A 23,065-nucleotide genomic window follows, 5' to 3' on the forward strand; every position below is an offset into this window, starting at 1 on the left:
GCTCCTATTGTAAAAGCTAGCAGTAGAAAATTGATATGCAAATGTCTGTACAGTTTCTTGTCCTTGGGCTAAGTATGGCAGCTTATCAGGAATTTAGTGATACTTAGAGATTACTTGCCAAGCAGTTCTTCATAACATGGATGAAGGAAACTCACATGTCCTATCACAGTTCTTGAATGTTGAGTGTAAAGCTTGTTTAAGCAGAGTGATGTGGAAACTTTGGGGTTAGAAGGAATGTAGAGACAAATATGAAGCCATACTGTCAAGGTTTTAGCTGGGATAGAGTTAATTTTCTTCACTGCAGCTGGCCTAGTGCTGTGCTTTGGACGTAGTATGAAAATAACGTTGATAACACACCAATGTTTTGGTTGTTGCTGGGTAGCGCTTGTACTAGTCAAGGACTTTTCCAGCTTCCCATGCTCTGCCAGGGGCACAAGAAGCCGGGAGGGGAGGGGGCACAGCTAAGAGAGCGGATTCAAACTGGCCAAAGGGATATTCCGTATCATGTAACGTCATGCCCAGTATGTTAACTGGGAGGAGCTGGCAGGGGGAGGGCAATCGTGGCTCGGGGATGGGCAGCGTCGGTCGGTGGGTGGTGAGCGGTTGTATCACTTGTTTAGATTTTTCGTTTTTTCCTCCTGCTGAGGGTTCATCTCTTTCTTTCTCTCATTATTTTCGTTTTCATTATATTACTATTATTATTATAATTGCTATTACTCTTTTATTTTAATTATTAAACTGTTCTTATCTCAACCCACAAGTTCTCTTACTTTGGCCCTTCCAATGTGAGATGGAGTGAGCGAGCGGCTGTGTGGTATTTAGTTGCTGACTGGGCTTAAACCACAACACATAGCTTAAGGCTCCTATACAGAGATATATTTGTCTTCCTGTGCTTACTAGACAGTCCTGAAATTAAGCATTGAAGGATTACATTCACTTTGTTTTCTCTTAGTTTTAGAGACTGAGGTTTTTTGCCCTCTGTGACCCCACTGCTTTGGAGTCTCTGCTGTCCAGGAGACAGTCCTTCAGATATACAGCTTGCACATCTTGTTTGTGGAAGTATGATAAATACCACCTTTGCAAAAAAACCCAAGCAGCCCATGCCTTTGCCCTGTCCCCTTCTTTGTTTCCCTTTCCTCTCCTAGCACCTAAACATACCCCTGTTGCCTCCATGCTGGACCCCAGCATGTCCACAGAGACAGCTTGTCCTCAGCTTCCCAGGTACAAAGGAACAATTATTCATAGAGTTATAAATCTCAAGTTGGAAGAAACCCATAAGGATCATCAAGTCCAACTCACTGCTTCCTCACAGGACTACCTAAAAATAAACCATATGACTAAGAGCATCATCTAGATGCTGCTTGAACTCTGACAGGCTTGGTGACATGACCACTTCCCTGGAGAGCCTGTTCCAGTGACCAGCCACCCTCTCAGTGAACAGCCTTTTCCTAATGTCCAAGCTGAACTTCCCCTGATGCAGCTTCAAACCATTTTCTTGTGTCCTATCTCTGGTCACCAGAGAGAGGAGATCAGCACCTCTCCCTCCACTGCTCCCACTGGGGAAGTTGTAGACTGCAATGACATCACCCCTCATCCTTCTCTTCTCCAAGCTGAACAAACCAAGTGACCTCAGCCGCTCCTTTTAAATCATGCCCTCGAGACCTTTCACCATCTTGGTTTCCCTCCTCTGGACACACTCTAATAGTTTGATGTCCTTCTTATATTCAGGCACCCAAACTGCACCCAGTACTCGAGGTGGGGCTGTGCCAGTGCAGCGCAGAATGGGACAATCACCTCCCTTGACCAGCTAGCTATGCTGTGCTTTATGCACCCCAGGACTCAGTTGGCCTTTTTGGCTGCCAGGACACGCTGTTGACTCATATTCAACTTGCCATCAACCCAGCCCCACAGATCTCTTTCTGCAGGGCTGCTCTCTAGCCTCTAGTCCACTAATATGTACGTATCACCAGGATTACCTTGTCCCAGGTGGAGAATCTGTCACTTGCTCTTGTTAAATTTCATATGGTTGGTGATTTCCCAGCTCTTTAGCCTATCCAGTTCTCTCTGTAAAGCCTCTCTAACCTTGAAGGAGTCCTCAGCTCCTCCTACTATAGTATTGTTGACAAACCTTCTTAATGTACATTCAAATCCTGTGGCCAAATCATTTATAAAAACTTTAAAGAGCACTGGCCCTAAAATTGTGTAGCTTCTCTTCAGAAAAAGCGCTCCTCTGCCACTGATATTTGCATAACTTCAAGTCCAAGGCATAATAGATCTCCTTGATAAACATACGATACCCAAACTTCAGTAGTGATTTGTAAGGAGATAGGAATTCCCATATGGAAAACATGCCTTTCATGATGTGAATGGTACATAATCTTACCCTGAATATTCATCTGGCTGCCGACCTAATTTGAATTTTGCATAACTGAGCTGTCTTTTAGGGAGATTCATCTCATTTCAGTTTAGCCACAGAAAAGTTGTGCTTCTGATCTGTGGTAGTCACCTGGGTATTTTCGCCATGTGATGTAGAGAAATAGGTATTGTTAAAAGGCTGGACGTCCCTTGAACACAAAGACACTTTTCAAGCATGGGATAAGTCAGTCTGTGCAGTGCTTATATATTTGTATGTTATGGAAGAACCTCAGTTACTTACAGGGGGTGGTCCCCAATTTCCAGTGGGGAAAATATTTCCACACTGCCTAGCTTTAAGTATCTAACTATAAAGCCTAGAAGGCTAGACTGAGATTCTCTGCATGGTAGTGTGGAATACCAGTCTTTTCTGAATTGCCCTATGAAGAAACCCATCTCTCTCCCTTGATAATACAGAATTTTACTTCTCTAGGCACACAACATTATATCTTTTGTGTCTTAAGTATCTTGGTTATATGGCAACCAGGACACTGTACCAGTTGCCAGACTATATGGATGAAAACTTGTCTGGGTGGCAACAGAAGACACAAGTGCTGCCCAGAATTTAGCTATATATTTTGTTCTTTGACTTCATTCTGCTATGAGACAAGACTGGTTTCCCAGACATGCAGGAGAGCTTGCTGTAGAGTCTCTGCTATGGGTAATTAGGTACAAGTGGGAAGGAATCCAGCCTGACGGTAGCCTTCATGCTGCATTACAGGGCTAACAGTTTGAAAAACCTTGTAGTAACACCATGTGCCTAAATTTAACCTGGCAGCCAGAGATTCTCTGACTCCAGACTGCCATAGTGCTGAATGAAAACCCTCAAACGTCATTTTGAGCAGAAAGCCTTTTTTTTTGTAGGTAGGATAGTCTGAGGGGGAACAGCTTTCCTGGGAAGCATAACGTGCCATTTCCTGCTGTCAGGAGTAAAACCTCCACCACTGAGTACCATCAATGTAACACTTATATTTTTGCAAGGCAGAAAGGTTCACCAATAACTTTGTCCTCCCTCTGTCAAGACAGCATTGGGCAGTGAAGTCCTGTAGTTTTCCTTGTAGGAGCTCTGGACTTGCAATCTTAGATTGTGCATTGTTCCCTTGACACTACGTGTTGCAATTCATACATCTAAGGTGAACAGACGGTGGCTTTAGTATACTATCTAGTGCTTGCATTCAAGTGGAGGTTAGCAATAAATATGAAGACTGGTAGGCTGAAGAGGCCTGATGCAAGTTGCAGTCTCTCAAACTGTTCAAGTGGTCCTGTTTACCTTTTACTTCAGCTCACAATGTTAGGAGATGGAAACAGAAAACGCTCAGTGAAGTACATTGTTTTTGCAAGTGCATAACTTACCATTTCTAAAGCAACCATTACATCTAAAATTAGATCTTTTCAGGTTCCAAGTTCAGAAAGTGACTATTTTTATAAGCATCTGTGAGCTTCAAAAGCCATTAGAAAATGGCTGTATTGCAAGGAACGTAGAAAACAGATTTCATACTTCATTAATATCTTCCTGTTTTGGATTTTTTCCCATCCTGCAGAGGGACTCCTGTTGTGTTTTGGACTTATTTCACTTAACATAGCCAATTAAATATTCACTGACATAGGGACATTTCCCTCAACCCATATGTGTGCCCCAACCTCCAGGTTCTAGAGACAGCTGCTTTCTAACCTAGTAAATATTACTTATTTCTTTATTTATAGAGAGTGGAACTGCTCCAGGTGGAGAGAATGAAATGAACATCAGAGATTAATGTCTGTTTCTGAAGAGGAGCTATTTTACTGAATAATTTCTGCCTATCCCTACTCTGTTTCAAAGTATACACCCAAAGTTCTGTGATTAGAAAAAATACAACCAACACCACCCCCCCACTTCTCATAAAATTATGAGTTTATGAAGACAAGAATTGCCACCAAATTCTAGCAGACAGAGTATATGTACTAGCTTGAGATAATATTTAATCTGGACTTTATGGTAGGTGGAAACAGATCGGATTAAATATAAGACCAAGAAAAAGTTGAGACAGCAGGAAGCTGTTCTTTAATGACTGAGTTGCCTCTTTAAATGACACCACTACCTTCAGATTGAGCTACACCCTCACCTCCAGATTTTGCTTTTAGCTGAAATCTCTGTGTAAGTACACACACTGACTAAAGAAGGTTGAAACCAAACTCCCTAGGTCTGTTAGTCTCCAGTGATCTGCTATGAAGATTTCTTGCACCATTTGCTGAAACACTGTATGCAGACATCGCTCACTACCCCGAGTCCTGTTTGAAGCTGGTTCTACATGATAATTCTGTGCTACCTACAGGGACTAAATGAAATGAAACAAACTGTTATATGTTAGTATGAAATATCCGTATGGTATCAAATGCCATTTACACTTGGAATCCTAGTTTTACTACATAGAATATACTTTCCAGGCCCAGGGGGTGTGGGTGGGGAATAATGAAGCAAAGATAGGCATATCAAGAGTAAAGAATTTCCAGGCTGGAAATTCCCACATTGGTGATTTTCCTCCCTGCAGTGAGCAGGAATTTGGTGTCTGCCTTTGACCAGTTATAATCAAGACTATTTTTTGGTACAGTGTGTACACACCTTCTGGTGCCCTGCAGAGGTATAAGAGGGAGTTGTGTGGTCCACAGTCATGAGAAACTGAACCAGAGACTAGCTATGTCCCGTGGCAGTTAGACATTTCCTTTCAACTTGACCCAGGAATGTCTATACAAACTCAAAGTGGGAAGCAGTTGACTCCTCTCCAATATCCTCTTTCCTAATTATTTTAAGAAAGGTATATTTTCAAAACATAAGGCAGGAAAAAAGAGCACGGCCTAATAAGCTCATGCAAAAAGAGGAGAACGAGGCTTCGTTACCAATATCAGGCTGCCTTTAGATGCAGATCATGTCAGGGAGATGGCTTGTCCTCGTCTGTCTCAACCTTTCGTTTCCCAGGAGTTTTTCAAGACAGAGCAAAATGTGCGTCTTCTCTGGTGTGCATTTTACTATCAGCTGAAGCTATGTTTAATCACCTACTACAGATATATATATATATGCCAACCTAGATAACGAAAGCGTTTCTTAACTTCCCAGTTGATACTTCTGTTTCTCTCTATGGTTTTGCTTGCACTGCAAATGTAGTAGTAGACACAGCCAAACTCTATGCAGAATCTCTTCTTTGAATAATTAGGCATGAGGAGGAAGGAAGCCAACTTGACTACTTCTTTCACTTTCAAAAAAGATTCCTGTCTTTCTGTCTTTCTGCAGACACTTTTGTGACTGGTGGTGTGGAATAACCCATAGAATAACCTATAGGAGTCATGTAACTTACAGTCAACAAAACCTGTTCAACAGTCTGAACAATATTTATTTCTTATTTCCCAGGAAGACCCTTGGTTCTAAGAAATGAAGTTTTTCTGAGCTGCTCTACTCAGTTATGCTTGGAAGCATATGGATAAATTAGACTAAGGTTATTTCATGCCTGAAACACTACAGCAGCTTTTACAATACCCTTATGATCTACCATATCAGTACACCTGCCATACATTTATATTTTGACTGGTTGCCTACAGTGAAGCTGGAGAAAGCTTCTGTACATCTGTGCACTAAACCAAATAACTGCTGTTGCTATTACATGTACTAATGCAATTTACAGAACAGTGCAGGTCCCTTCCATTAATACATATGTGCGCATGTATCTGTGTGTTCATACACCTAGAAGGATATGTATATATAAAGGAACATGGAAAGAAATTATAACCTTAGTTTTTCTTTCTTCAATCTAATTTAGCAGCTGCCTATTTTTGAGACAAATTAGAAAAGAATCAGCTAGCTCTAACACCATGGGAAATCCATATATTTTTGGAAGTGTAACCAAGCTCACATACCTGTGATAAAACCCCAAATGTTTGGGTTTATTGGTCTCATTAATACACATTTTATTGCACCTCTGCCCCTTAGCCAGAGATAGAAACAGAGGTGAGATTGTTGAAACACTCCTGTTATTTCCACCTAAACAGGCCCTACTTTGGCAAAGGTCCTCAAGACATTTCTAAAACACTTTGACAATTACATGAATCGTATCAACATAAACATGTGCACTTTAAGGGAGGCATCTGCTTCAAAGCCCACCTAAATGTTTAGTTTTTCAAAGCTTAAGCATTAGCTGTTTGAAGTTGTGCTATAGGTGATATCTTTAAGTTTATAGAAGGCTTTGAACACCAGGAAAGAGTTACCTATGGATGACATCAACCTCAAGCAAAGAAAGGACCAGATAGCTTCTTGAAGTCCTTTCCATCTGATGATTTTGTAACTATACTGACAAAGCTGTACCTGCAGTTGCCTGGATATATAGTTTTCTGGAATAGCTGCTCCCATGCATGTCTATGTAGGATCTTTCCTTTCTCCTAGGATCTTCCATTTCTTACAGTGCAATCACATATTTTCCTCCTCCTGAAACAAGATCTTGGCCACAGCCCTGTCCCTACATTCTGAAGGGGAAAACTGCAGGCCACCAGGGCTCTGGATATTGCAAACAGGCTGGGCAATATGTGGTGGGAAAGAAGAGGGGACAGAATGAGTAATTTAACCACTGAAACAAAGCCTTTTTGGTTTTTAAACTCTTTTTAAACTGAGATGAAATCACCAAGGAACCCAGAATGAACTAGCAAAAAAAAAAAAGCCACACCTCCCATACAACCCCTCCCCAACATTTTGGAAGTGTTAGAAGACCTCTTTTAGCCATTTCCAGGTCTGCTTTTGATAGTCCTATGTACAAGATCTTTGCCTGAAGAACCAAGTGCAATTCTTTTCTGTGTCTGAGTCTAAGTAGGTCTTGGTAGCAAGAACTCCTGTTTCTCAATATTTTGCTTCCTTCTTTGGGTCACAGTGTAGTCTTCTTTTTTTTTTTTTTCCTTTTATTTTTTTTTCTTCCCCCAATAAATATTTTAGCCTGCAATGCAAAAAGGAGCAGCCTCAACAGGAAGGACTGGGAATGGTTTACCCCACAAAAGGGATTTGGGGCACTTTCAGAATGACTAGAATTTATCCAATCTTTGCTCTCAAGCAAAATAATTTAAATAATTAGCAAAATAATTTAAATATAGCCTGGCTAAACATATTAAATAAAAGGCTTAAAATGGAAGCAAATGGAACAATGGTGGCTACATCTACACTGCCAAATAAAAGATGATGAGGGAAAGAGCCTGAGTCCTGATTGACCACAATGCTAAACAGTTACTTTGTTCCCTCGGTTTCTTTTTAATATCTTTAATGGTCTCTCTCCAAGATGAATCTGCTACAGAAAGGGCTAACCCTAAACAGTGTGGACTGAGGCCAATTGGTGCCACTAGACTTTAGTGACAAGAATCAGTTCTGGCCTTTTTCTCTTCATCGCTATTGACAGCCACTGTGACCTCCTCACTTGTTTGTGCATGATAGCTGAATTCTTTTTTAATTTAATCCTTTGCTTTGTTTTTTAAATGTTGGGAAAAAAAAAGTCAAAAAGCCATCTTCCAATTAGTTCCAGTTTTTTAATATCTTCCCACATTGTTTGGCCCAGCATTTCATCCTCAAGTCTGAAAAAACCCACACTTTTTTGTTAGTTGTCAAACTCCAAAAATAAAAAAATATTAAAGAACTCGCTAATTTACAGAGTCCTTTCCTTCAAAGATTTTTCCTTCAAGAACCTGTGACAGTCTGTTTGTGGAAATGTAGAGCCCATGTCTTCAAAACACCACACTATTTATTTTTTCCTCAAAGCACTTAAAGGGAAGTTTAAATCAACAGCAGCCTGCTTACATGTGTGCTGCTCTGGGCCTCTCTAAGCTCACCTCTGACAAGTGGAAGTGGCTCATAGAGCCTGTTGTGTCTGTGCTCTGCAGAGTGCGATGCCCTACAAGGCCCTGAGCTGACACCACACTAGTTATCTTTGATACAGATAGCTAATTTCCATTTCTAGACTGCCTGTTTTAAGTGTCCACTAAGCCCTTTAAAGTTAACTCTGGTATCTCTGCATCACACTGAAGCCATCCCTGCAGCCCCCTGCTCTTCCGTGTTTCAGGCTCTCTGATATCTACCCCAGGCAGCCTCTCTTAGCCCACCTTAAAACTCCCTTTTCATGGTAATTTCAGTTTTAGCTGGCTATGCCTAGCCTTGGGAGGAATAATGACTTCTAGGCTGATTGAGGGTAGCTGAGTGGGTAGATAGCTTCTCCTCTGAAGTAGAGATGGGAAAAGGATGACAAAACCTATACAATTAATGCTGCCTTATCTATATAATAAATCACTTGTCCTTAGCTGTTTAGTTCTCTAAAAAGCCACTTTTAACCTCTTTTTATTTAACCCTTTGCATTCAGACAAGCAATTCAAAGCTGAGCGGAGAAACCAAGACATCTCTAATATTACTCCTGTTCAATAACATCAATATTTTCCTTGTTGATCTAAAAACTGCTGACATATTATGTATAAGAGCAATCAGTCTGCCCATCTCTTTTTTTGATTACCCAGCCTTCTGGTGTACTGATGCTGCAAATCATGTCCCATTTTTCGTGAGCCTGAAAAGTGTTCATGAAAGAGAGACTCTTCCCCATCTCATTTAAGACAAGGCTAGGACTTGAAACTGGTACTAATGGTTTCCAAAGGAAACTGCATGCAGCTCTGTGAAACTGGGAAACATCCCAGTGGGGAGCTGGAAGGAGGAAGAGATGAGAAAATAAGGAAGAAGATGAAATGTTCTTTAATCAAATACTGGGAAAAAAAGGAAAAATTCTGGCTCCTCAGGGATATGGTCCTTCGGGAAAAATATAAGCACAGCTACATACTCTTCCAGAAAACATCATCTTTATTAGTACACACCCTGAGATTGCTTTCAAGTCAGCTGCTTCCCAGGAGCTAATCATTGAGTCGACTCCCCTTGACGTGCGGGGATGTTTTGACAGGCGTGGGCGCCTCCAGGGGAATCAGGCAGGACTCTCTGGGCAGGAGGGGCTTCGCAACTGTCAACCGCAGAGAGAGGGAGCTGGTTGTGCGAGAGACCTCCAGCCAGGCTGTGGGCCACATGGTGGGCACAAGTACCCCAAGACCCTCACCTCAGAACCTCTGTTGCACTGAAACTGGGAGGGTGCTCAGGAGCCCTTTACTTATTGGCTCCACTTCTAGACAAAGGATGAGGGGTTGATTCAGCATGTCAGTTCACATGTTCTTCTGATCACAGGGGGGTTTAGATGAAATATAGAGTGGAGTGAGGGCCGATGATGCTTTGGTGGTTGAGTTAATAAGCAGTAACAATGTTTTTCGTGAACCTTGGGTACCAAAGGAAGAAAAAAATATCTATGCAACAGAGCATCTTTCAGAGGCTCCTTATGAAAACAGGCCATCTGGCTTCACTGCAGTGCATTTGTTAACTCTCCAGCCTACTATTGTTTCCCTGCTGGGTGACACATGCCAAATCTGTCACACATCTAGAACAAAATTATAAATAAACAATGGTGTATTCAAATAAAACAGAACTTTCCCGCAGTAGGCTTATAGGAAGCAGAAAAGACGCAGAGAGGCAAGTCCTTGTTCTTTTGTGTGCAGGAAAGTAGGTCCCTTGTTCAGTACTGGAAAGGGGACTTGGATCTGCCTGGAGGAAGATGCCTTTTGCTGAGTGATACTCCTCATAAGTGTTGCAGATGCAGACCTAAAGGCATTATTGCTAGCAACCACTTGGGCTAGTTGGTATCTCAACCACAGTTGTGGCTCTATTTTGCTGTTCACGGGCATGTGGTGAGAACTAGCCTGTAATACTCCTGGTTTCAAGAGAAATGAGAGCAATAGGGAAGCAGAGACGTGAAGTCCAATAACAAGTTAGTAGGAAGAACAGGAAAGAGAGTCCAAGTTTCCAGTAAAGCAACTGGAGTATGGGACTGTACTTGCATCACCATTTGTGAGGATTTTGTATGCTGTCTCAGCCACTGAGCAATCCTTTTCTCTTAAATAATCAGAGATCTTCTATAGCTTAGAGAGATTGTTGGCTCTAAGAAACCCAGCTGAACTGCAAAGCCCTGTAAGCCAAGATGCAAGATAAATATTTAGGACTTCTCATCTCAGTCATGCGCTTGTTCTTTGAGCATCAGAAAGAGAGCTGGAGAAAAATTACATGCCAGATCCCTGGCAGCCAGTTTCATCCATAAGCCAGGCCTTGTACGCCTGTGAAATGTATGGCAGTAAAGTGATACTTTAGAGTGACACCTCCTGGGAAAGACAGAAGAAGCCTTCCATAGGCTTGGGAGTCAAAAGGTCACGTTAACACTGGCTGCAAGCCACCACTCTCTGTAGGCAACAGCTTTCTCTAAAATGAAAAGACAACAGGCCATGCTAACCGGGATGCTCTGCTTTTCTTTTTTCATTCCCTAAGTCTATATCATTCAATGCCTGAACAATTAATATTGGGAAACAGTGCAAAATTGTTGCAAGTTTGATTTCCCAGTGGAGGTGGTGCATTTGCACAGGTTGCAATGCTGGAAGGCCAAAAACTGCATTGTTAAAAGATTAAAGAGTTATTCTGCTTCAGATAATCTTCAAAAAACAAACACCCACTGGGTCTGGTTTTGCCCAGTTCAACTTTCTGCAGCTTATTTGAACTCACAATATATGAGTGGAATTTCTTCGGATTTGAGTTCATGGGAGTAGGAGATAAGATGGGCTCACGGGCATGAATGGATGTATCCTGAGGCATAATTAGGGTCAGGGGTGTCTGTATCTGTGTGTGTTTGTGCATGCACAAACTATATAGCTATAACACCCCTCCTCCACACACACCCCCCCCCCAGACAATTACGCACACATATTTAAAAAAAGAAAATTAATAAGAAGAAATCCATATGAGCTATTGAGACTGCTGTGCTGTTCCATGGAAAATTTAAGCTGCATTCAGAGCAGTCTGCCATCAAAAGAGGTGACCTGATACTCTGCCCAGCTGCTGGTTCCAGGTTTCTGCTCATCCTCCCCGGTGCTGCGAGTCATGGTATCTTACTACAAGCTAATCACAAGGTCGCAGTAGCCACAGAAGAGGCATTATTGTGCAAGCAGTCTTAGGAAAGTCAGGGGAGAGAGGCAGGGCTGGCACTGTTGGCAGTGGGAGGGTCTTTGGTTGGCAGAAGGCTGCTGTAGGACATCATGCTCATTTTGACCTCCTTTGCACCCATTTGTTTCAGGAAAAACTTCCCCCAGTGTCACTGGAGTTCCAGCACTGACACATTCATCCAAGCTCCCCAGAAAAGCCGGGCTGGGTTAACCACAGCACACCCATGCCCAAGTTTCAGATGAGCATTTTTTAATACTAGCGACTATTTTAAATGATAAATTCAAACTTGGAAGCATCACAAGCTCCCTCCACAGCTGAAAATCTCCAAAGACCATAATAAAGAAACTGGCAAGAAGCATACATCTCCCCATTGACTATATAAGGAGTCAAATACCTCTTTTAAGGCAATGCAGTGCACTCACATATTGAGGCTGAGGCAAGCTAGAGCCAGGAAATTAAAATAAAACCAAATAAGTGGGTAGAGGAACAGGTGCCTCTGGGCTTGCCTCAGGGCTTCTGCATTGACATGATGCTGTTGGTGCCACCCACATTTTCATTGCTTGTGAACTCACTGTGGATGTGGGAGGCTTGGGTCTGGGGCCGCTCACAGCCTGAGGAGATTTCCCAACATTCACAGGCCAGAAGAACGTTCAGACCTGCAGGCAATGAGGCACACTGATGGGGAGCGAGCTGCTCGTCTCCTGGAAACAAAGCAGAGAGGGCAAAGGGTGCCCTGGTGGGAGCAGAACGGGAGCACCAGGCCCTGCTGTAGAGGACAACAAATGCATTTTTCTTTTGAGCTAGTAATGGAAAAAAAAAAGCCCAACTCTATTCTGCTCCACTTTAAGCACACAGAAGAGTCTGCAAAAGCCAAGAGTGACCATGCTTTTCAAAAATGTGGCTGTCAAATGGCTCATGATGCTCTTGGGTACCTCCACAACCATCATCAACTACTGGAGAAATGGCAGTGTGAGCTAGCTTTTTATAGACTTATACGCTCAAGTCCCAAAAAGGGCTTTTCAGCACAGGCCTTTGAACTGTGATTTGCTTGTTGCTTGGGCCAACGAGAGGATTTACCCCACTGAGCCCTTGAGACTGTCCCTGTTAACTGGAATAACATTTGAGTGCAAGACTGAGCAGGGGCCCAGGTCCAGCAAATCATGTTCAGGGATATACGTACACATGTAATCCCACGCTCTGACTGAGGCTCCCTGCATGTCTCCCAGTGCTGCCGGGGGCAGTCCCAGGCAGGGATTATTTCGGTCTTCCCACAAGGAGCTGGGATGCAAACTTCCTCTGAACCATCGTGACTGCAGCCGCGCTCCCCTCCCTCTAGCATACCAGAGAAGCCAGGCAGAAGCTCTTGTCAGGACTGAAGTTTTTATTTCTTTACCACACCAGAGACTCCTCACATGCAGCGCAGCTGCTGAAAGCGAAGGCTGTTTTCTATTGTTCAGGTCAGAGTTTGCTCTCCAGTCTGCAGGGAATCAGACTCCAGGATCAAACGCTTGTCTCTGTTCGGCACTACTCCAACAGACGTGCAAGGGAGTTTTGCTTATGTAGAGACAGATTTGTCCCCAGGTTTCCCCAGAGAGAGCTGCACAGCATGCTCTGGAAACCATGAGCAGCGGGTCTTCTTGTTGGAGTGAATTACATTTGCCAGATTTAATTTATTCAAATAAGAAACATCCCTTTCCTACTATATATTGTTTATAAAATCAGCCATGCAGCATCTCTAGAGAGTCATGAGCCAACTGCTGCACATGACCCACTCTGGGATTCAGGCTGCAACAGGAAACTCAGCTTGGAACAAGAATTCTCTCTTAAATGAACTTTTGAAACTGGATCTACATTGTGAAATATTTGGATATTGAGCAATGGAAGAATGTGGAACATAAACACCAGCAACTGCTTCCTTTGAGCATTAGCAAGCTTCAGCAAGCAGGCTGGGTGCTGCTGTGGTATGGGGCACATGAGGAAGCTGGTCAGAAAGCAAGTCGTTTAGGGGTGCATTCATAATATGCCGATTAAGTTGCACTGCTTGCCTCCAGATAGCCATTCCTCCTAGTTATTACTGTGAGTGAAGCATTTGTAAGTGAAAATTGATAACAGTGCTTTCCGCCTCTAAAGTCTCTATGTCAGTCCTTTGTTTGCTGCCTACGATTTTGCTAGAAAGTAGTATTTGACTGTACAGAGGGTGGGTTTGTGTCATCAGCTGCATCCTGAATGTTCTGCTCTGAGAAATCTAATTTAATCAGGGATTACTTGGATGTCCTACTGAGCCACACTAGGATTTGACTTGCAGGCAGAGAAAAGAGGGCATGTTCTTTATTGGCTTTAATTCGGTAATGGTCCAAAGCCACAGGGAGTCAGCTCAGACCTCGACAAAATATATTGCTGTTTCAGCAAAGTGAGCAGAAGAACACCCTGCCCTTCTGGAAGCAATTCTGAGCCAGCAGGTCAACAATAAAGAAAACACTTTTTTTTTTTTTAAAGTAATGTCCCAAAACCTTTATCTGACTAATGGTGCAAATTTCTAAATTATACAGATTACACCTGTCAGCAGTACCTTTGATCTGTTCAAGGGTGGTTTGACAAAGCCTCAAGTAAGAGCAGGACACTGCATTGCTTAGAAGGAGACATTGAGTTAGAAGTTGTCTCTTCAAGCAGGCTCAGTGCCAGAGCTTGAAACCAGCTGTGAGCTTCAGAGGCATCACAGCGCTGCAGTGAGATATTTAAATAGCACATTGACATTCAGGGTGAGCTCCGAAGGACTCCCCCCCACACACACCTGTCTGCGTGGCCACTCGGGGCAACAAGCCTGCTTACTGCATCCACAGCACCCCTAAGGAGTAATAAACCAACAATGATGAAGAGGCAAAATCCAGGAGACAAGAGACTACATATTATCCGTGGGTCAACCACTCAGCCCTAACTCTTTTTCTTTTGTGGGGGTGTAGTGGTATCCATATTAGTTGAATGCCTGAAAGAATACTTAGTTTGAGTCAGACTGCACTTATTCTTTTATTACTGTAGCAGAGATGTCACCAGAATGTACTTTTAAATAATGCCCTCCTGCCTTGTGATTATTTCCTTATGTTCTGTTCTCACATAATTCCCAATGAAATATTACATTCCGGATTCACAAAAAAAAAACATATAAAAAACGCCACGTAGCAGAAGAGTGGTGATTTCTCCCAGGCTGTAGGAACAGAGTTTGAACACTTTCTTTTTTTCCTTTTCACTTCCTCACATTACCTCCCAGTCTTGTTCAAAACATTGTCAGCAAAGGAAATATACTGTGGGATGTTCTGGTTCTGGTCAAGACAATGGCAACACTTCCACTTCAGGGAGGCCACAATTTTGCCTATAGCTGGCTTCAAAACACAGAAGCAGTGAGGGGTCATCGTGAAAAAAAGGTGTTTTGCAAAATTGTTTCCACTTGTGAAATCCGATTTCCTTGCTCCATTCTCCTTTTTAGATGAAAAAGCCTTACTGTTTTCCAGCATCTGCAAAAGGTATTTCAGTGAAAGGTGTGTTGGACAAGTCCAGCAAGTGAAGGTGTCACGTGGGTGGATGTGTCACTGTGGCTGTAATTTAATGAGCACTAGTGACACTGGCATGTAAACTGGGGATCACAGATCCCACTGGAGATGAGCCTCAGAGGCGCCCAAGGTCCCATGGGGGTTATGGCTATACTGAAGCCCCTTCACAGTTAATCTGTTGGGTTTGCTGTTATGAGCTAAGTGAAGGCTGCTGTGGGCAGAACATTGAGGCAGCGTCTCAGGGTATGTATCAAAGATACATGTCTGTGAGAAGTATGCATATATCTGGACAAGGATAGAAGAATCTTCTTCCTCTTTCCCCTAAGAAACCATGCATCTCTGCTATCCTGATGTCTCCTGCTTTATTCTTAATAAAGCACTTAGATGTGTCTCAAAGTTTAAAGCATCATCTTAAGCCCTGGAACAGACTGACCATGCTTTTTCACTGATGCGCTTTGTAGTCACCTAGGCTCAAGCTTAACAAGGAACTCAATCCATTGCTTTTCTTGCATTTGAGCCTCAAGGAGCTCTAATCCTCACTGGGTGTTGTTCTCTAGCAGTCCTCTCCCAGAAAGCTTGCATCCAAATGTGAGGCAAAAGACAAAAGGGTGAGGACACATAAGGAATGAACTCTGTAGATTAATCTAACAAGCAGTGGCCACTGCACCTTCACAGCCTATCTCTGAGACACCACAGCACACAGTATGAAGTAGGTAGCAAGTGGAATTTTGCAGATACATGAGGAGAAATCCTTATCAGCTGAGAGGCAGCATGGAAACACACAGCCGCGCACTTCATGGAAGCACGCATAGGTGGGAAAACAAAGATGCTGATGGTGAAGCCTAAAGTCAGTGCCACTCTCTGCATGCCTAAAATTAGGCAGTGGCTGAAGAGCTTTGGAAAGGCAATTGCCTACTACTGTACCAACTAGAGTGAAAACTGTTGCTGAGATCTCATGACATTTCAGCTTTCAGCTTCCAAGCATACTCATTCTCATCTCTGTTTTCATACAGAGTTGAGGAGTCTCACTGACTTGGGATTTCCTATCTTCACTGACCATGGGTTTGACTCTGCCAGGCCTAAGCACTCTGCCCTGACCCAGCAAAGCATTTCTGCATGTTTATTTTTAAGCAGGAGAGCAGCCCCATTACCTTCATTATACTTGCATGATCCATTCTTTAATGGATCTACTGTTACACTGTTATCACTGAAAATAACAGTGTATCACCTCATTTATTTTCCCTTCACTGCCTGGTCTTTTCCCTCTAACCCTCTCAGTTTTCTGATAACATCTGTACTTTTAAGCATTACACCTTTTTACTTCTCCAGGTTTGAGTTTTCATACACCTTTAATCCACAGTGAAAGGGTATCCAATAATTAACCAATGTTACATTATCATTTCCTTCTTTCTTATTAAGGGAAGATAGATCTGTTTCATAAACCTACACCATCATTATGGTACTCCAGAATGTACTCATTAAGAAGAATTATACAGACAATTAAAGATTCTCATTTAATTTTTCCCTTTTATTCATGGTTAAGAATGTGAATGAACTAAACACTTAAGTTACTGACACAGTTCTGTATGGATGTTTTGTCTGTCATATTTTGCCAGACATCTTCCTTGTAGCAAGGAAATACTGAAAATATTTACCTCATTTTCATAGAGTCATAGAATCATAGAATGGTTTGGGTTGGAAGGGACCTTAAAGATCATCTAGTTCCACCCCCGACCCTGCCACAGGCAGGGACATCTTCCACTAGACCAAGTTGCTCAAAGCCCCATCCAACCTGCCCTTGAACACTGCAAGGGATGGGGGGGCATCCACAACTCTGGGCAACCTGTTCCAGTGCCTCACCACCCTCACAGCGAAGAATTTCTTCCTTATATCTAATCTAATCCTACCCTCATTCGGTTTAAAATCATTACTCATTGTCCTTGTAAAAAGTCCCTCTCCGGCTTTCTTGTAGGCCCCCTTCAGGTACTGGAAGTCTTATGGTCTCCCCGCCACCTTCTCTTCTCCAGGCTGAACAACCCCAAGTCTCTCAGGCTGTCTTCACAGCAGAGGTTTACTAGCCCTCTAATCATCTTCGTGGCCCTCCTCTGGACTCACTCCAACAGGTCCATGTCCTTCTTATGTTGGGGACACCAAAGCTGTACTCCAGGTGGGGTCTCAATGAGAGTGGCATAGAGGCAGAGAACCACCTCCCTTAACCTGCTGGTCACCCTTCTTTTGATGCAGCCCAGGGTACAATCGGCTTTCTGGGCTGCAAGCGTACATTGCTGGGTCATGTTGAGTTTATCATCAATCAACATCCCCAAGTCCTTCTCCTCAGGGCTGCTCTCAATCCATTCTTTGCCCAGCCTGTATTTGTGCTTGGGACTGCCCCAAGCCATGTGCAGGACCTTGCACTTGGCCCTGTTGAACTTCATGAGGTTCGCATGGGGCCACTTCTCAAGCCTGTCAAGGTCCCTCAGGATGGCATCCCTTCCCTCCAGCACATTGACCGCACCACACAGCCTGGTGTTGTCAGCAAACTTGCTGAGGGTGCACTCAATCCCACTAGCCATGTCACCAACAAAGATGTTAAACAGTGCTGGTCCCAATAGCGACCCCTGAGGAACGCTGCTCGTCACCGGTCTCCACTTGCACATCGAGCCGTTGACCACAACTCTTTTGAGTGTGACCATCCAGCCAATTCCTTATCTACCAAGTGGTCCACCCATCAAATCCATGTCTCTCCAATTTGGAGACTAGGATGTCATGCAGAACAGTGCCAAATGCTTTGCACAAGTCCAGGTAGATGATATCAGTTGCTCTTTCCTTATCCACCAACACTGTAACCCTATCGTAGAAGGCCACAAGATTTGTCAGGTACAATTTGCCTTTAGTGGAGCCATGCTGACTGTCACTAATCACGTCCTTATTTTCCATGTGCCTTAACATAGTTTCCAGGAGGATCTGCTCCATGATTTTGCCAGGCACAGAGGTGAGAATGGCCTGCAGTTCCCTGGGTCTTCCTTTTTTCCCTTTTTAAAACACGGGGTTATGTTTCTCCATTTCCAGTCAGTCAGAATTTCACCTGACTGCCACAACTTTTCAAATGTGATGAATAGTGGCTTAGCAACTTCATCCATGAGTTCACTCAGGACCTGTGGATGCATCTCATCAGGTCCTATGGACTTGTGCATGTTCAGGTTCCTTAGGTCATCTCGAACCTGATCTTCTCCTACTGTGGGCAGTTCTTCATTCTCCCAGTCCCTGCCTTTGCCTCCTGTGACTCTGGCAGTGTGGCTTGAGCACTTGCCAGTGAAGACTGAAGCAAAAAGTCATTGACTACCTCAGCCTTCTCCGTATTCTGAGTAACCAGGTCTCCCACTGCCTTCCATAGAGGGGCCGCATTTTCCTTAGTCTTCCTTTTATCATCACATACGTACAGAAGCTTTTCTTGATGCCTTTGATGTCCCTGGCTGTATTTAATTCTATCAGGGCTTTAGCTTTCCTAACCTGATCCCTGGCTGCTTGGACAATTTCTCCGTACTCCTTCCAGGCTACCTGTCCTTGCTTCCACCCTCTGTAGTTATCACAGATGAATAATTTCTGGATGTTTAATAGATATGATATGGATATAGCAGCTAAATTTCATACCCAGCATGACAGTATTCAGCAGAGATACTGTCTGGTGAGAGGATGTTTACATTCATGCATTCAGCTTTGCCTTCGCTGATCTAAAATGAGATCTTCTCTGGACTTCAGTGCCACCGCTGTATAAAACCTGGGCTGAAAATAGGAGCTAGTATCTGTTCAGTGTCTAGCAACTGCCCTTGGGCCAGGCTTTCTGATAACATGTTGGAGTTCCCTTCCTATCACAGATTAAGTGTCCACATCCATCCTACTTCCCCATTTTTGTTTCTAACCCTGAGCTGTGCCAGATGTTCCATAGCTCCCTGAAAGCATCATAGCAATGTAAGAACAGCCCTGCTTTGTCAGACCATGGGTTCCCCTGGCCTAACATCTGACCTCTGGCAGCTACTGACAGCAATGGCCTAGGAAAAACAAAGAACTGTTCACTTTTTCAGAATACCTGAGGAAGACTGTAGTTGAGAAAATTTCTTTGGTGACAAAGTCACCAAAAATGGTGACTTTGCAGGTAGTTACTCCAGTATATTCTTCTTCCATGTATTTCAGCTGGCTTTTTGAATGCTTGCAATTTTTTACCCACTGCAGCACTGAAGTTTGTAAACTCTCCTAATGCACTGCAGCAAGCAAAGAAATGCCTTTTTCCCCCCTGATTTAGCAGGTGTTCACACTTGTCCGCTGAACAGAACTGAAAGAACAGGTTTTCTTATAATGGCAAATGATCAGACCTGCTACATATGGGAGTAATGGTGGGATTGTTTGTGCCCATAACCCCATGCATGGAGGCCATCAGCCTGGCTAATGGCAGGACATAAGTGCCAAAAAAGTGGTTGCTGGGGTCCAAAGTTTTGAAAAGTTCTGTATTTTGTCCATATATCAAACATGCACACTTTGTGGATCAGGAACAGATGTGACAGTAACAGATCGCCTGAAACCACTGAGAGTCAAATCTGGTGGCTGTTTTGTTCTTTAATTTTAAATTAAATCTTCGTTTGCTTGCTAGAGCAAGGTCAATTTTTAGTTCTATAAGAGTTCAGTTTCTTTTAGGTAACACTGTGCAGATGAATTATGGTAACCCTGGAGTGTGGATTTTCTACATTACTTTTTACAACAAAATACTAATGACCAGACCAGTTTCTAGACAGATATCATTATTTACTTCATTTATACATCATTTCTGCATTCAGATATTTTCCTACCCACACACGTTTATGAATATTCTGTCAGTGTAAGTATAACTCAGAGCTGAACTTGGGCCTTTGCCGGTGTCTCCACAGCACAGCATGTCAGGAGTGTCATGCAGAGGAGCATCCTTCAGTCTTGACCGTAGCCACAACTGTAGCGGTTATCTTTAATATAGGCAATCATAGTAGGTGGTGTAGGGATGGTCTAAAGTTATTCTGAAGCTACAGATTATTGCATCCTCTGAGCCAGGAAGTGACAAAGACAGAGTTGAAGTTTGTATCTGGAAATGACTCCATCTGTGTGAGCAGTAATAAGCCAGGGTTGGATGGAGACGCAACAGGGGTTAGCAAGAAATCTCTCCCTAGCCATACCATATGAAGCAGGTGTAGGTGGTCAAGAAGTGTTAGCTGGGGGGGAAACATGTGTCATTTTCAGCCCACTCATTAAATCTACCCTTCTAAAATTGCTTATGGACAGTTTTTCAAGGAGCATCCAGTGAGAGGTCTGGGATAGAGGGTTTTAAGCACTGTATTTGCTTGGTCAGTGCTTCCTGCCTGGCACTCGGCTGCGTTGAGAAGCAGCATAGGTGACTCAGAGGTTTGGACATGACTTGTGGTTTCCTTTCACACAGCCCACAGACACATTACTTTTTTTCCACATTATTACTGAGTTATGCTACAGTGAATGTTAATGACCCACAATTAAATGATTCCCTACACCAAGCAAGACAGACCACTATCCACAAATTCCTCGTTTTCTTTCTCTTGCCTCTATTAAAATAATTAATCACACTGGGGGAAAGCACACACAGCCTTGCTGTGAGGTCGCAGTGAAATGATACATCATAAAGGCTGTGAAACCGTTATAAATGCAGAACTACCAGCAGCATTTAAAAAAAAAAAAAAGCAAGCCACTCTGGAAAATAAACCAGAGAAGAAGCAAGATGCTCGTTGCCCAGCTTTAAAATCAGGAGAACCCTCACTGTGACACACAGTATTAATATTTGCCAAGTGAGGGACTTCAGCAGGAAATACAAGGGCTGTGCAGAAGGTTTTTTAATGGTTAGGAGGCAAGCAGCAGGTGATGCCGGAGAGAGAAAGGCTGTGTCCCAATGCATGTTGAGAGAAGGCATGCTGCAGCCTCACCGCGGCTGGCACGGTTACTGACGTCCTCCACCAAATGGAGGGTGGCAGCGCAAGTGACTGCTGTGCATGTCTCATGTGTCAGCCAGGATGGTCCTCAAGGACATAACCAGGAAAGCCGATGTGTGATGCTCATGTTATTTCTCAGCTTAAAATCACCATGCACTAGTAAGCAAACATTTCTGCTAGGCTAGCAAAGAATTACAGCATCCCAGCTTTACGAGCACGAGTGCCTGTTGTTGAAGTAGGTCAGTGAAGAGCAAGCAGCCAGGTTGGACATGCTGTGCCAGTGCGGGTGAAATCTGTTTCACTCCCAGCTCCCACTGTTCCAAGGAAGGGCACAGAGCACACTCACGAGTGAGCTTTTGATGGTGCTGTGCTGCTGCCAAATGGTGTCCCTCAATAAGCAACAAACCCCTTCCCAGGGGTCAGAAAAGGTAGTGGTGGTGATCGCCTGGAGCAGAGCCTGTGGCACCACGGCTCTTTTGGGAGAGCAGTGACTGCAGAGAGAGACCGGAGGGGCTGGCTGCGGTGGTTGCTGGCCATGCTTCCTCACAGACACTGACCTGGAGCTCCTAAAAGATGACACTGAAACTGGGGGGTTGACACTGCACAGCGCAGCAGAGGAAGGATTTGTCTGTTTGTCTGCAATCAATGCCACGTTCACTTTCCAGTGATGGGGTGGAGGTGCAGCGGGAGACCTGCCACCCCTGTCCGCCTGCTGAGCTCCTGCCGCTCCACACGCAGCACAGCTCTGGTGTGGGAGCTGCCTGCATTAGCACTGTGGTGAACCTGGGCTGGACAGGCTGCAGAAGAGTATGCTACACCACCGCAGTGAGAACACATTCAAATATTCACACTCAGATAGGAAAACATTTCGTTTACTGATGGAAATACCTTTTTCTTCTGCACACTAGGCCTACCTCACATAATACAGAGGTTAAGATGGGAATAATCCAGGGGACTGGCATAACCTAATACTACCAGAGCCAGAGACAGGATTTCATGCATGAAAAAATAAATTATTTTTTCTAAATGTATTTCTCCAGACAAGCCTGAATCTTCTTTAGTGGACCTTGAGGAAAGCAGGAATGATACTGGAGCAAATCTATCTGTTGCAAGTGCTAACTCAAGGTACGAGGTCAGAAATATTTACTAAGATAATCTTTAAAGCATGAAAGTACACAGCAACTTAAAATCTGTAGTAAGCACTGGGACACCATGTTTACAATCATTTATTTATAACATCATGTTTCATTGTTTGCTCTGAGTTCTGCTGAGAAACAACACTTTTCATCGTGTCTGCTTTCTAATTTCCCCCTTTAGTCAGTCAAGAAAAAAGGATGATATGGTATCAAGAATAAAATTAAGATTCTGTGGCTATGCAAATATCTGGAAATTAGCATGGATGAAGTTCCAAATGAATACATACATGTAGGATTTACAGGAAGGAGAAAATGTGCTCAGAATGCAAAATGCAGCATAATTTCTGTTCATAGTATAACCCTGGAGAGTTATCAAAGTAAGTGTGGTACTCTTTAACATGAAAAGGCAACAAAGTTCACTCTGTAGTCAGAGTCTTGATTGAAGAAATACAGAAGTGGAAGAGAAACTGCTGATGAAATGAGGGTGTATCCCCCAAGAAACATCTACTGGAGATAAACTAAAAGGAGTTAATTGTTTGGACAGAATCCAAATAAACTTTATGTTTCATATTACTTGTTTCTTTTTGCACCATAAAAAACCCCCCACCAACCTACGTTTGCACCTTATTAATGGAAATCAATTAGAAACAGTCCAAAAATCAAATAAAAGCCAAGCGAAATGCAGAGCTGACTAAAGGCTCTAAAGGAAATGTGCTTTGTGTTAACTAGGCTATTAGAGAAAACAAAATATAAAAGCAGTAAGAGCTTCAAAGAAATGCAATGGACCAGGTCCAAATTCCCAGCAACACACTGGGCTGGAAAAGATTCACTGGACCGTCTAATTCATTTAACACTTTCAATTCCAAAAAGTGCATCATTATCAAAAATACAGCATATATTAAAAAACACATTACATTTCTTAGAAATTAA

Source organism: Phalacrocorax carbo, chromosome 1 (genome assembly GCF_963921805.1).
Source record: "Phalacrocorax carbo chromosome 1, bPhaCar2.1, whole genome shotgun sequence".
Taxonomy (NCBI): domain Eukaryota; kingdom Metazoa; phylum Chordata; class Aves; order Suliformes; family Phalacrocoracidae; genus Phalacrocorax; species Phalacrocorax carbo.